The sequence below is a fragment of the Nyctereutes procyonoides genome, unplaced genomic scaffold, assembly GCF_905146905.1.
Source record: "Nyctereutes procyonoides isolate TBG_1078 unplaced genomic scaffold, NYPRO_anot_genome, whole genome shotgun sequence".
NCBI lineage: Eukaryota > Metazoa > Chordata > Mammalia > Carnivora > Canidae > Nyctereutes > Nyctereutes procyonoides.
In genome coordinates this window covers 102,029,691-102,043,588 of record NW_026575125.1, presented here as the reverse complement: position 1 = coordinate 102,043,588, position 13,898 = coordinate 102,029,691, and positions in this window count along the sequence as shown.

Below are 13,898 nucleotides of genomic sequence, written 5' to 3'. Positions count from 1 at the left end.
CCTCAATCATAATTTGCTTTTAGTTTGTGTAAATGGCTCCAGATTGTCATAGGAAGATGGACGGTCTTTTCCAGCTTGACTTAGGCTCTGAAGGTAGAAGTGACTATGGCATCTTTCTCACATCAGAACAGCAAAAATATCTACAAAGCCCCAGAAATACCTAGGTCAAATGGCTTTGGTTGGCTTGATGAAGTTGTTTCTCTTGTAGGCTTCCAAGCTAGATGGGTACAGTCTGGCTGTGTCTGGTCAGTTGAGCTCTGGCTCCCTTTCCACAAAGAACACTGCACTCTAGTTTCTTGAACAAGGCTGGATCTTTGCTTTTAATTACAACAGCATACTGAGAATGGACAGTATTCTTACTTTTTTTTCTTATGTTAACTCATACCATTCCTTCAGTTTCCTTCCTACTTCTTTCCCTAGAAGATACTTTTGGAAATCCAAGTTCTCTCTAGATGGTGCCTAGGATAATGAATTCCAGAGATGGGGGTGGGGAACTCATCTGTATTTGTCCTGTATTTGTATTTGTGTACATTGAATTTTAGCTACTCAACCTGGGCAAGGAAGCCCGAATCTTATCAGTGACTCCTGATGGTAGAAGCTATAAAGCCTAGTGATGGAGAGTTTGGTCATATTAATAACATATTAATATGATAGTTACAATTTATTGAATTGCTTTCATGGCACCAGCCTATCTGCTAATCTTATCTTTCCAGCAATTCTGGAAAGTAGATACCATTTGTATCCCCTTTTTGTAGATGGGGAAACTGAGAGTTAGGAAGGCTTGGTGATTTCTTAAGTTTTTTGTTTGTTTTGTTTTGTTTTAGTAATCTCTACATCCAACATGAAGTCTCAAACTCATGACCCTGAGATCAAGAGTTGCCTGCTCCACCAACTGAGCCAGGTAGGTGCCCAGCTCCGTTGCCCAAATTATTTTTTAATTAATTAATTTCAGAGAGAGAGAGAGAGAGAGAGAGAGAGAGAGAGAGCATGAGCAAGCATGAGCGGGGGAGGGGCACAGGGAGAGAATCTCAAGCAGACTCTCTGCCAAGGATGGAGCCTGACACGAGGCTTGATCCCATGACCCTCAAATCACAACCTGAGCTGAAACCAAGATTCAGAGGCTTAATTGACTGAGCCACCCAGGTGCCCCTGCCCAAGTCCTTTTTTTTTTTAAGATTTTATTTATTTATTCATGAGAGACACACACCGAGAGAGGCAGAGACACAGGCAGAGGGAGAAGCAGGCTCCATGCAGGGAGCCCAACGTGGGACTCGATCCCGGTTCTCCAGGACCACACCCTGGGCTGAAGGCAGTGCTAAACCGCTGAGCCACCCGGGCTGCCCCAAGTTCTTTTAGCTAATAAGCAGCAGGGCTTCTGGGTGGTTTTTCAGATTGGGGGGGGTGTCTGAGTTCTGATTTGATCTTCCTAATTTATATAAGAGCTTTATCCCCTCTTCTGCAAAATTGTATGATGAAGCCCCTGCCTCATAGAGTGGCTATGAGGATGGAATTAGAGAAGATCTGAAAAGTCTCCTGGGGCCGGGCATATAGTAAGTCCTTAATGAAAGACAAATGCTCTTTATTTTATTTTTTATTTTTTATTTTTTTTAAAAAGATTTTATTTATTTGAGAGAAAGAAAGAGACAGCATGGATGGGATGAGCGGCAGAGGGAGAGGGAGAAGCAGACTCCCCACTGAGCAAGGAGCCCAACTCAGGGCTTGATCCCAGGACCCCAAGATCATGACCCGGCTAAAGATTGACACTTAATCAACTGAGCCATCTAGGTGCCCCAAAGTGGCTGCTGTTATTAAGAACCCGAGCCCCGGGTCTGGAGACCATCCTGCTGTGATTGTCTCTATGCTAGACCATGTATAGGTTTCACTGAGTGGCCAGAATGCACGTCTGTTTGTACCTCCTTTATCTGATCGAGCAGCGTGCATGCTCCAGTGCAAACACTGGAGTGGGTGCCAATTCTATTAGCTTGGGTAAATTGGGTGGGGAGCTCTTGACAATTGAAGGCATTCATATAATATTCCTACTGGAATTTGCTGTGTGCTTGCAAATTGGTCCTATGGGAATGTTGCTTCTTCAAAAACCCAATGATTGTTCAAAAGACACTGGGCTCTCCAGTGCATTTGGTGACTCAGATCACAGGGGAGAAAAGGTCCCTTGCAATGAGACATGACTGCCTTTCTGTGTAACATTTAGCTACTTGGATGGGAAGCGCCTGGCACCCATAGCATTAAGGCTTATGTCTCACTCCCTCGTAAAAATACTGTTATGTGACATATGGGCACTTGTCTTCAGATCCATACACTATGATGGAGAACTCACGCAAAATCTGGTACATGGAAAACTGAACGAAGGCTCACAATCTATGTTTTTTTCCTCCAACATTTGGATTTTACTTGATGAAAAAACCCTGGGGGTGATACATGACGGTGGGCAAAGCAGAGTGAATCGTCAAAACCTTTTATGCTGACCTCCCCTCTCCTTTCACTTTCTCCTCTTAACTAATCTTTCCTTTATGTCAGCTACATCATCCTAAAAACACTATATACAAAGTTACTCTTCTCTATAAGAGCTTTTGAAGAGAAGATGGCTCCCCATCACCTCTGGCACCAAGTACAAACACCTCAGCCTATTTCTTTTCCATAACTGTGCTCCCCACCTCACCAACTCATTCAGTCACTTTTGCATCTGGTACATATTTATCATGCACGTACTATGTCCCAGCATTGGGCTAGGTACTGGGGCCATGTCTGTGAACCAGCCAGGTGCCCCCATGGACCTGCTGCTTTAATCAGACTCTTCTGCTTCTTGCCCTTCACCCAGTACCTGCTCATTCTGCCCGTGCACCCACACACGCTGCTGGTCCTCTTTGGAAATGTCTCTTCTTCTCCTCTCTGCTAAGGTATCCTTCTCACCATGGCTGAAACCTCTTTTAAAATGCAAACCTCCCCCACATGCCCAACACCTAGAAGTAGCAAGCAAGAGCCCAGGAGGGCCTGCCTGGCACAGAAGGCTGGAAGATCTGTAGTCAGAAACCATCCGTCTAAAGCTTTTGAATGCAAGTAAAAGAAAAAAAGCTCCCAAAGACTTTACATGTGCTAATTCATTTCATAAAGGCTCATTAAGTAGGGATGAGGAACCCAGGTCCAGGCTAGAACAATCCCTGAAAGTGATAGACAGAAAATACAGCAGACCTTTTGTTCTTGAATTTCATATATGTCTTGGGGTGGGGATGAGGATATGAAGGCTGGATTGGTTAACAAAACTTTGGCCACCCTTGGTTATGCCATATTAGTGACATGAATTGCTTTGGAACAAGTGGATAGGACTTCCTAATGCAATCACATTTAGACTCAGTGATAGAAATGTAAATCTGAGGGGATCCCTGGGTGGCTTAGCGGTTTAGCGCCTGCCTTCGGCCCAGGGCATGATCTTGGAGTCCAGAGATCGAGTCCCATGTTGGGCTCTCTGCATGGAGCCTGCTCCTCCCTCTGCTTCTCCCTCTGCCTGTGTCTCTGCCTCTCTCTCTGTGTGTCTCTCATGAATAAATAAATAAAATCTTAAAAAAATAAATGTAAATCTGAAATGAAAACAGCACAGCCCGTGATAGTCATTCAGCTAATTATGTACTGAGTTGCTACTAGATGTCAGCCAAGCCTGCCACCAACATATGTGGGGCCCAGGACAAATGTACAAAGGGAGTCCCACATGCCATATGTCTAAAGATTTACAAGCTATAAATTAAGTTAACATTGTTTAATAGAATGTGTTCTGTCTTCCTACCTCAAGCAAATACAGTCTATCTTCATCGCGATGTGGAAGCTCAGGTTCAAGTTTAAGATTCTTGGATTCTGTAGCATTCCATGCTGAACATGATAGCACAGTTGGGTCAGCTGTAGGCTTCAAGTCCCTAGCCTGATCTACAGACGCCCTTCTCTTCCACCCCATCTCTGTCCTGTCCTGCGAGGGGCCTCACCCATGTAAATGGACTCCCTGGCCCTCCAGGGCAAGGGTTTGGCACACTGGTGGTGTGTTCTACCCTTAACATGATGGACCTGGGACAGAGACCTGCACAGGCCCTAGAAACAGGCATAAGGCCATTTACTTAGGCAGGAAATTCTTGGGCCCTGGGTATCTATGGTATGGACTAGAAGGGAAGGGCATGAATTCTGGTTGGGCATGTTCCTCTGGTCCAGTGCATTCTTGCTTCTGGGAGGGGTGTAGCCAAAGGAGGGCCAGAATGAGGCTTCTAAAGTATGGGACCAGGTACCTGTCATGGGGTGGGAATAAGATGATTCCAATGTGCTCCCTCTCCTCTGGAAACTTACAAGGTGGTGAAACAGATATACAGGTAAGTACCCCACTCTAATGTAGTGGGATACATAAATGTTTTCTGGGCTGAAACTCGGAACACAGAAAAGGAGGCAGCAGGAAATGATGCACCTGAGGAATGGCAAATCCAGGAAGGAGAGCCAGAGAGTGAGCTATCAAAGGCCATGCTTTTGATTCCTATTCTTTTCTTTTTACTGTTCACCTTTGTGTTCATTGAGGTGTGATTAACACTTAGTCAAGTGCTCAAATTGTTATAGTTCTAGCAAATCACAGGCTCTCGTTTCCCATCCCTTGCTGGTCAACATCCCCTGCTCAAAGGTAACCACCATTCTGACCTCTGTAGCTATAAATTAGTTCTGCCCCCTTTTGAACTTCATATAAATGCAATGGTACAATATGTATCTTTATCTGGTTTCTTTCACTCCATAGTATGTCTGCGAAATCCATTCATGTTGTTTTTGTATAGCTGTAATGTGTTCTTTTTCACTGTTGAGTAGCATTTTGTTATTAAAATATGACATTTCATTTATCCATTTTACCTTTGATGAACGTTTGGGTTGTTCTCAGTTTGGAGCTGTTACAAATAGTGGTGCTATGGGCTTCCCGTTCATGTATTTTTGTGAACATTTATATCACTCTTTAAAGTTTTTTTTTAATTTTGAAATAATTTCAGACTTAAAAAACAGACTTTAATTGCCCCCAAACACTTAAAGCCTTAAAGCATTTTAATTTCTTTTCTGTTTTCTGTTATAGAAATGTGAGCAAAATATATACTTAGCCAGTGATCTGTATTTATTCTCTGAATTAAAAGATAAAGATGTACTTCAGATTTATATTTTATCAGTGCCTTTAAAATCTATGATCCATAATTTCCCATTGCTTGATTATTTTTCAGAAAAAAATTATAGCTCTGGGGTGCCTGGCTGACTCAGTCAGTAGACTATGCAACTCTTGGTCTCGAGGTTGTGAGTTCAAGCCCCATGTTGGGTGTACAGATGACTTAAAAATAAAATCTTGAAAAAAAAAGCAAAAGCAAACGCTATATAGTTCCTTATATTTCTAATCAAATTTTCTTATTGAAATTCCTTTTATTCTTTCTGGATTTTTACAAAGATTTTATTTATTTATTTATTTATTCGAGAGAGAGAATGAGAGAGAGAGAGAGAGAGAGAGAGAGAGAGAGAGAGATAGAGAGAGACAGGGAGAGGGAGAAGCAGGCCCCATGCAGGAAGCCCAACATGGGACTCGATCCCCAGTCTTCAGGATCACACGCTGGGCTGAAGGTGGCGCTAAACTGCTGAGCCACCCAGGCTACCCTTCTTGAAGCCCATATGCTTTCTACCCCCTTGAAATGTAGGAAAAAGTAACAGATTTCTCCCACACCTGCTTCTGCTCAGCCAGCACCATCAGAGGCATCCTGGATTTGGGTCTTCATGAGCCTCTTTCCAAGTGAGCTAATGTTAAGTCTGACAGTCTGGCTACAAGACCTACAGCTCATGGCTGGTAAAGGGCTGTGTTTTTAAACATCTCTTGCCAGGTGAACAACCAAACCACATACACACACACACACACACACACACACACACACAAGTACATGGATGTGTAGATACTCAGACTAGACCTGAAATTTTGAGGCCTCCAATGCAGGAGCATCTTTGCTTCAGGTAGCTTTAATGCAAAAATGGATTATCCACAGAATTCAATTAATGGCAAACCTTCCATATATTTTATGTATTTCTTTTTTTTTAAGATTTTATTTATCTATTCATAGAGACACACAGAGAGAGAGAGAGAGGCAGAGACACAGGCAGAGGGAGAAGCAGGCTCCATGCAGAGAGCCCGACGTGGGACTTGATCCAGGGTCTCCAGGATCACGCCCTGGGCTGCAGGCGGCGCTAAACCGCTGCACCACTGGGGCTGCCCTATTTTATGTATTTCATATATTTGCACTTCCCACCCCAACCCTATAGTTTAAGACTCAATGTGCACAAAGGAAGTTTGCTCCATCTCCCGGAAGACAGCGGAGTTCACATTGAATGCTTTGGCCCATTGCTGCTCCTCACAGTTGCATGTCAACAAAACATAGGATATTTTCTTCTTCAGAATCATATGACTATCTCACTGAGAACCTATTCATTTCTGGTCTGTTTTTTAACTGCCACCCAACAGAATAGGTGCTGAAAATCTATAGGTCCTTACTATATACTTCTTGCTTGATGGAAGCAAAATTATCTAGGCAAAGGAGAAGATAGAATAGACTATCGATCCTTTGGAAATCCCTGCTGCCCCATTATTCTAAGATTCTTTCATTGCTTGCCACTCCAACAGCATCCACAGCTTTTTGTACATTTCATCCATATGTTTCAGATGCACGTATGTTTAAATTACTAAAAGGCAAATTTAGAAAAGCAACTCATTGTCAAAGATCCCTTAGGATCCATCTTATTTAACTATGAACCAGATGTCTCATTTTCCCAGTAGGAAATAGACTTTGAACTTGGAAAGTTCACATTTGTATTCTACTTCTCTTAACACAGTGAGAGAATTTGCAAATTGGTCAAGTGAGCCTCTTCTATCCCAGAGCAATGGAGCATGGTTTGCATTGTGTGGGCTGTCACTGGAGTCAGGCTCCGAGTCAGGAAATCTATGTTCTGCTTCAAATTCCTCTACACATTCAGGATGACCTCTGGGAAGTCACAAGTTTTGGGGGCCTTTGTTTCACCATCAGTAGAGAATCATGCCTTGAGTATGATGTTGGATGATAGAAAAAGGATGTGAAAGATATTTTAAGCTTGCTGAGGGAAAGATAACCACATAACCCCAAAAAGGCATGCTATCACAGTAAATTGATTTTAAAAATATTTATTTATTTATTTATTTATTTATTTATTTATTTATTTATTTAATCTCTGATGTGGGGACCCAATGTGGGGATCATACTCATGAGCCCCACAATCAAGAATAGCATGCTCCACCAACTGAGCCAGCCAAGTACCCCTAGATTTTTTTTTTTTTTTGTAAAGTGAGTATGTGATATTGTTTGGATGAGATTCCTGAGGTCCTCTAGGGGAATATCCGGGAGTATATCCAAGGTTCCTGAGTCTTACTATTATCATCTCAGCAAGTTTCTGGGACAGGGGTAGAATTTTATGCTAAGGAAAATAATTTTTTTCTGCAGAAAGAGAGACATGATGAGAGTGGTCTTCAAATATCTGAAGAGCCATCCTGTGGAAGAAAGCACAAAGTTGAGCTTTGTGAGTCCAGAGGAAAGAATCAGGGGCAACAGGAAAAAGTCTCACAGATGTGAGTTCTAGTTTAATTTAAGAAAGACAGTGCTAATGGCAAAAGCGGTTCAACAAAGAAAAGGGCTGCTTAGGTGGTAGTAAACCCTTTGGGCAGGTAGTATTCAAGCAGAGGCCTTGTGTCTGTCTATTAAATGTTACTAAAAAGTTTATTGGCCAGATGGACAATTGGGACAGATGGTTTCTCTAAAGATCCTTCTAATACCATAGGAGTCCATATAAATGCATGGGACACAATCACATTTAAGCAGGCTTAAGGGGACCAGAAGGTGGGACACACAGCAGACCCTCCTTGAGCCATTTCTCATGAACCCTGAAGGGCCAAGAGGGTTTTGTTTTGACAATCCTGTTTGAACCCTGTGGATTATTGGGAGGTCTTAAAATTTGTCTGAGGAGAATCTGTTAATAGCAGACATTAAAGCAGAAGCTAAAGTTATAACCAAATAATGGCCAATCTCTTTTATGCAAATGAAGGGGTAGATATTTGTTGAGCACCTGCAAGGCTCAACATTTTGTAATTGAAGACACTCAGGGCATAGAGAGGTTAAAGTAACTTCCTAAGTCACAGACCAAGAACTTGGAAACTGCTTGCAAGACCCCGTCTGTTCCACTAAGCCAAGCTATCTCACCTTTCATGTGGGAGGTCAGCAAATATCTTTTCCTAACTCAATACTTCTTCCTGTAGGTGATCTGAGGTTGTTTTCCTCTGTACAAGCAGTGGATGCACCTTCACTTTCCTGAGCCCCAGGACAGACTCCTGGATCCTTCCAGTAACCTGCACCTGCATCACCCACCTCAGTAATTGCTCTGCTGAGATAGGAGGTGTCAGCCAGGGCAGGAAAGCTTTACTTATATTCTAACCCAAACGAACAAAGTCATAGGGACCAGAATCTCTTAGGAGGTTGTGGGTACCAACCAAAACTTTAAAAGCCATGGATGAGGTTCACATAGGTCCTTGCACTCAGAAAGGCCCAGCACTAGTTTTAATGTTCTACTATCACCACATGAAAATTCTTGAAAAAAAATGTTTTAAAGGATTTATTTATTTATTTATTTATTTATTTATTTATTTGAGAGCGTGCACATGAGCACGGTGGGGTGGGGGCAGAGGGAGAGGGAGAAGGAGAGAAACAGTCCAACACGGGGCTCCATCTCATGACCCTGAGATCATGACCTGACCCAAAATCAAGAGTCAGATGCTTAACCAACTGAGCCAACTATGCACTCTGAATTGTTGAAAATTTTTTGAATAAAGCGCTTCACATTTTTATTTTGTATAAGCCCCAAAAGTTGTATAATCAGTCCTGATAAGGCCAGTACTACAGTGACACCTGGGCCGGAAGGGCCTCTGCCCTGAACTTTACACTTTTAAAAGACTCCACCTTTCCAGTGGCATGCCAGTAAATGTTTAATAAATGTCTGTGGTGGAGGGTCAGGGTGTGGTACGGAGGGTAAGAGAAAGTCTTGGTTTGTAGTGTTTTCTGATTTTCATGGTGTAAATAGTCCTACCACATTTGATTTCCAGCAACCACTGTGATGTCACCAAACCCACATTTGGAAAGAGATGTTCCCAACAGGCTCTCCCAAGCTGGTAGGAGCCAGTTCTAGTACGCTGCTGTGACATATCTCACATACCAAATGAATGAATGCATGAGTGACAATAAGGACACATGGATGTTTCTGTAACTAACGATACATATTCTAAACAGCTATCCTTATGAATAACTCTATTCATATTCCGGGGAAACACTTCTTCATTTCTTGGCCTATTTTCTGATCCAACAACGGTAACAACAGCAAAATATGTTTGAATATGGTGAAGATTTCTGGGTTGTATAGCTACTGATGTCAGAGATGGAGTCCAGAGGGGATTTGAGTGCTAAGGTTAAAAAAAGACAAATTAATTCATAAAATCCTCATTTTCTGATAACATAACCACAATAGATTCTTGCATAGCAAATTGTTTCCTTGCTTTCACCTTATGGTTCTGAATGCATTCACATATTAGCATTGGATTTACAACAGTTGTACTTGGTGACTGAGGGACATTTTGCAATAGTAAATAATTCATATCACTCTTAAATTTGTGTCTATGTCGGTCTAGATACAATGCGTATAGGATGATCCAATGAGCATTGAATACTAAAATTGCAGATAGTATTATTTCTATAAACATTTGTAGTTAGATTGAATCAAATGACAATTCAGGTCTAATAAAAAATTTAAATATTATTGAATTATTAATTATTATTATTGAATTGATTTAACTTAAAATTTTAGTATTGTCTTTTATAGTTTGCCTTTTTTAATTTTTTATTTACTTATGATAGTCACAGAGAGAGAGAGAGAGAGAGAGAGAGAGGCAGAGACACAGGTGGAGGGAGAAGCAGGCTCCATGCACCGGGAGCCCGATGTGGGATTCGATCCCGGGTCTCCAGGATCGCGCCCTGGGCCAAAGGCAGGCGCCAAACCGCTGCGCCACCCAGGGATCCCCCTATAGTTTGCCTTTTAAAACATTTTGAATACCTTAGAAAAATAAGTTTTTTGAAGACATGAAAATATTTTAAATAATTTTTACAGGTATTTTATTTTTTTATTAAGATGTGTTTAAATTTTATATATTTCATACAATTACATTTTCTGTTTTAATCCTTTGGCAGGGGTTGGCAAACTATGGCCCACAGGCAAGCTGCCTATTTTTGTAAATAAAGTTTTTTAAAAAAGATTTTATTTATTTATTTGAGAGAGAGGGACAGAGCATGAGTGGAGGGGGTGAACGGAGATGGGGAGGGAGAAGCAGACTCCTTGCTGAGCCCGGAGACCAACATGGGGCTCAATCTTAGGACCCTGAGATCATGAGCTGAGCTGAAGTCAGACGCTTAACCTACTAAGCCACCCAGGCACCCTAATAAAATTTTATTGCAACAGAACCACACCCCTCCTTTTTTTCTTTTTAAAAAATATTGTCTGTCAGAGCATTGGGCTATAATGGCAGTTGAGTAGTTAAGATAGACCTTAAAGTCTGCAAAGTCTCACATTTTTATTATCTGGCCATTAATAGAAAAATTTTGCTGACCTCTGCATTTTTTTAAGTTTTATTTTTATTTACATAATCTCTACACCCCACATGGGGCTAGAACTCACGACCCCGAAATCAGGAGTTGCATGCTCTTCTGATTGAGCCAGCCAGGCTTCCCTGCTGACTCCTGCTTTAGATCATAACTGACAATTCCACAAGTTATATGAAGGATCTTGATTATTTATTTTTTTTAAGGATCTTTATTATAACATATAATACAAACAGGAATTTCACTGGAATAAAAGCAAGAAAAAGAAATTTTATGGAATAAATACAAGATAAATTCTCAATTATATATATCCTTAAGTTATGATTCATCTAAATATTGTTGGCCTATCAAAAGAATAACCAGGGGCTCTTGGCTGGCTCAGTTGGTAGAGCTTGCAACTCTTGATCTCGGAGTCATGAGTTTGAGCCCTACCTTGGGAGTGGAGCCTACTTAAAAAAAGAAGAATATCCAGACATGCACAATCATAATTAAATTTAGTTGTTGATATTTTACTGACTTTCAAAAGTATAAAAATCACTTCATACATATTCATTGATTTTGTTGTTATAAAGTTATAGTTGTCAAAGTAGGAGATGGAACATAGAACATAGAATATATTTTAATAATTTGTTGCCTTGACTTACAATTTTTAATTATTAGTTGTATGGTATATGGACCTCTGTTAGTACACTTGCTCTGGGCCCCTCAAATGTTAGGGGGTGCATGGAGAGGCTTGGTGGGTGACAACAATTAGTTGTCAGGAGCCAGTTTTTAGTCTATTGGGGTCTTGTGCTCTGAGCAGTCTCTGAGAAATTTTGCCAATGCCTAATGAGTATAGCAGAGCCTACCTATCTGCAGCCACCACAGGGCACTGGCACAGAACTTGGTAGAACACCTGCTATCGACTCGTGTCCTCTCAAAATTCAGATATTGTGGCCCTAACCTCCATTTTGACTGTATTTGGAAACAGGGCTTTCAGGAGGTTAAGAGGTTAAGTGAGGTTGTAAGGATGGGGTCCTAATCTTGTGGGACTATGGCCTTGTAAGAGAAGAAAGATCTCTCTCTCTCTCTCTCTCTCTCTCTCTCTCTCTTTCCATCCCTCCCTGCCTCCCTTTCTTCTCCCCATCTCCTGCCTTGTAAGGACACAGTGAGAAGGTAGCCATCTGCATGATACGAAGAGAGCTCTCAACAGAAACCAATCTTGCCAGACCCTTGATCTCGAACTTTCCAACCTTCAGAACTCTGAGAAAATAAATTTCTGTCGTTTAAGCTCCCCACCTTCTGCCGGTGTTGTGTTGTTAGCAGCAGCCAGAGAGGACTACTGTGCGTCTGAGGCTGAGATCCATGGCTCACACATGCCACTGGAGCCAAGCCCTGAGGGGAAGATTTGAAGAGGAGAGAAGCAAGCCTGAGGAGGGAGAGCCTGTACAGCATGGCTATTAGCACACTTGGTGAGTAGGGGACGGTTGCATCTAGAGGTGGAAGGGAGGGGCTGACACTGAGCCTCTGCTACTTCTAGGCTTTGTCTACTCTCTCTAGTTCTCTCTCAAATTGGCAATGTGTGTAGCCTCCAGAGTGAGGAGTAGATTGTGGCCTTAGTCTATTGATTGTCCCACAGCCCCTCAAATAAATGTTATTGTATTATTAACTCGTTTTCTTCTTCATGTCCATGCCATCCCTCCAGGATGTCAGGTATCTGAGCAGAGAGAGGAAAACCAGATTCCTCCACAGCAAGTTTCTTGACCAGAAGATAAAAAGAGAATCCTTGCAGGAGCCCAGATCCAGCTTTTTCCTTGTGGGACAATGGCTGGGAAGAAATGATAGATGGGCCTATGGGTGACAAACACATCAGCTTCTCATTAGTCCCCTTTGGGAGGCTGGGAGCTCCTGGCTTCCCATCAGGGCATATCTACCCAGCAGCCATTTGCTGCCTAGAAGTAAGATGAATATGTTTGATTAATTTCAAAGTAGCAGGAGAGAGAAGTGACGGAGCCTATGTGGATTTGTGGTTGTGGTGGGAGGAAACTAGGTCAGAATCTTGGTAGGGAGACCTTAGTTCCCTGACAGGAGAAGTATGGCTGGGGGTGGGGGCAGCACAGGGAGTCATTGCTTTCTTTGAGCAGAGTCTCTCAAAGACTCATCTTTCCAACCACAGGTTGACCTGTCTGCAGTTAAAACCGTGAGAAGAGGACACTAGAGTATTCCATGTGAAAGCAAGACCATGATACCCGTAAGACAGGGCAGCCGCATAACCACAATGAACAATGAGATACCATTAAACATTAGGATGGCTATAATTAGATAAATGAAATAAACGGAAAATAACAAGTGTTGGCAAGGATGTGGCAAAACTGTACTGCCAGCATGAATATAAACTGGTTAGCTGCTCTGGAAAGCAGTCTGGTGGTTCCTCAAAAAGTTAAAATTAGAATTACTGGGCAGCCCAGGTGGCTCAGCGGTTTAGTGCCGCCTTAGTCCAGGGCGTGACCCTGGAGACCCAGGATCGAGTTCCACATCAGGCTCCCTGCATGGAGCCTGCTTCTCCCTCTGCCTGTGTCTCTGCCTCTCTCTCTCTCTCTCTCTCTCTGTCTCTTTCTCTGTCTCTCATGAATAAATAAATAAAATCTTAAAAAAAGGAAGTTATTCTCCATTCACCCCTCCCCCAGTCTTCGGCAACCACCATGTTACTTTCTGTCTGTCAAATTTGCCTATGCTAGATATTTCATATATGTGGAATCACACAATATCTGTCCTATTGTGTCTGGCTTATTTCACTCAGCATGTTTCCAAGGTTTGTCCACATTGTAGCATGGATCAGTACTTCGTTCCTTTTAAATGGTACCATAGTATTCCATTGTATGGACAGACCACATTTTGTTTATCCATTCATTTGTTGATGGACACTTGAGTTGTGTCTACCTTTTCGCTATTGTGAGTAATGTTGCCATGAACATGGGCGTGCAAGTTCAAGTCTCTGCTTTCTATTCTCTTAGGTATATACCTCAGAGTGGAGTGGCCTACACAGCAACTCTACGTTTAACCTTTTAAAGAACCACCATTTTACATTCTCACCAGCAATACAGGAGGGGTCTAAGAGATCACTTCGATTAGTCCTAGGAGGAGAGAGGACACTACCAAGGTCACTGTCTGGTACTTATTCTTGAGCCAGTTCCCCTTGTGTCT